The following is a 2,506-nucleotide window of genomic DNA, read 5'->3' as shown; positions in this document are numbered from 1 at the left end:
CGGTTCAGGTTAGCATTACATCTGATGGGACACCAGAAGTCATCACTGTGAATTTAGGTAGAAACAAAAGCCTAAATGAGGTAGATATATTTACAAATAAAAATACTTTCTCTTCAATTGAAAAGTTAAAATAATGATCACTTTATTTGTCTGTCTGGTGTTCTCAGGAGAATTTGAACACATTTTAAGACCAAATCCTCTGTTTTAGTAATTTTTTCTCATGATTGATATTTATCAAATTTTTTTCAGTGTCAGTGGAATATCCTTATTTCTCCTTTTTCCCAGATTAATATATATGTCAGAAATACAATGATGAATTTAAATGAGACGGTAAATGTGTATTTGAGGGCATTTAAGGTTAGGAAAGTCCCTAGAGATTGTTAAGGTTGAGGAAAGAGAATGGCCATGGATCAGAAAGAATTCATGAAGTCAGTTTTAGTTCTGTAGTTATCTAAAACCAACTCCTAAATCTATTATCAGGGAATAGGAAACAGCAAAATCAAAATTCTACTATATGGTGTAAAAGAGAAAATGGCTTTAGCTCCTAACATTTAGCTGTTAACAGCTCAACCCTCCGTAAGCAATGAGAGATAGTTAAAGGGAGTGAGACTGTGTTTCAGATCCACATGTGAACAATGTAGTTATGTTATGCTGGAGTAACTCTGATTTATTGAGTATTCTTTATATGAATAGCATTGACTTTTATGAGCAGCATCTTTACTGATTTTATAAAATTATGTCCAATATGGAATATAAATTTTAATTATGAAAACTTACATGATTCTGTTTTCAATGGATGGTACTCATTTTCTCTTGCTCTTCACGCTTCTTAATGCCTTAATTATAACATTACTGATATAATGCAAGTGTGGGATCGATACCTACAATTGCATGCCTCCTTGAATTTTGAGCTCTGTGTGCCTTGCTTCCTTTCCCCTAGTCCCAGCCCTGTTGTTATCCTCTCTGTTATAACACTATTTGGCAGGATTAACTTCTCGAAGGATAGTTTACCCTATATCAATGCATCTCAGTTCTTTGACTTGACAGACATCTCTTCCAGTAATCTTTCTTTTCTTTCTAATCTTTCTAATCTTTCTTTTCTATGTTTAAGGTCATACCATAGACCTTGTTACTACCAAAGGGTACAACACTTCCAAAACATAAATGGCAAGCATCCCATTTTTTATTAACTCTAGTAACTTTAGAGCTCACTCATATTTTCTAGTATCCTCACTGGATGAATTCTTATGCCTAAATGAGAAATTTAATATTATTGTCCCCATCATACTCTTTCTCATGTGTTCATTTTCCCCTTTTCCATGCTTAGAGCCAATTACTAAAATCATTACCTTGCATGCATCTACATTTCTCCATCATCTAAATTTACCAACCCCCTATTGTGGATAAACCCAAGTCTTCTGCTCCAAACCTGTAACCGACAGATGGTTATATTGAAAAAAACTCAACCAACCAATAAACAGAACTCAGTGGACTGAGTGAGTGGAACTGCTCTCATTTTTCACAGATTTCAAGCTTTCCCTCAGTTCTGTCCAGTTGTTCAACTACATTTCCCTAGTCAACTTTTCTCCTATGCTTCAACATTTATTTTACAGTTTCTCCTTGTCAAACCTTCAACATCTATTTCTTATTCTTCACTCTCAGCTAATAAAACAGTCAGACCACAAACCTCATCTTAATTTATTATCCTTAATTTACCAGTTTCCCTGTATTTGTATTCATATTCACAGCTTTCTATTATGAACTGCTTCAGAATCTATTTAAGACCATTCCTTTGTTGTATCCCTATGTGCTTATTTAAGGATTTTACTTCTGAATTACCTCCTCTATATCTTGTATCATCAATTTCTCCTTTTCACTGACTCAATCCACTAGTATACCAATATTCCATAATCTGATGTTAAAAATTAAAAGGGGCTTCCCTGGTGGCACAGTGGTTGAGAGTCCGCCTGCCAATGCAGGGGAGCCATGGCCGCTGAGCCTGTGTGTCTGGAGTCTGTGCTCCGCAACAGGAGAGGCCACAACAGTGAGAGGCCCGCGTACCACACACAAAAAAAAAAAAATTAAAGGAACCTGTGCTTGACTTTACACCTACATCCAGCTGTTTTATATTTCCTTCCTTCCCTTTAGACTAAAACTTCTTGAAAAGTTTAATACTTGTACCAATTTTATACCTGTACTCAGGAAGAGAATGAGTATTATATGCTAGGGATTAATTATAAGAATTATGGGGAGGGGAGAAGCTGGGAAACAAGCCCACAAAAAGGGGAGTTGGAAGATCATAGAAAAGTCACTAATCACTTTCCGGAAACACTGGTGTGGGTGAACAAGTCAGAGACTTCTGGAAAGCCAGACACGTGTAACTGCCGGAGTGGGGCCATGAAGCAGAGCTAAAGGAGGAGTCCATGGAAGGCTGTTGCCTCTGGACCTGGTGGTGGATCTGGGATTGCTGTTGGTCAGCAGGCTTGCAGTAAGGAAAAACTACCTG

This window comes from Lipotes vexillifer, unplaced genomic scaffold (assembly GCF_000442215.2).
Source record: "Lipotes vexillifer unplaced genomic scaffold, Lipotes_vexillifer_v1.1 scaffold159, whole genome shotgun sequence".
Classification (NCBI taxonomy): Eukaryota; Metazoa; Chordata; class Mammalia; order Artiodactyla; family Lipotidae; genus Lipotes; species Lipotes vexillifer.
Note: the sequence above shows the minus strand (reverse complement) of the source record.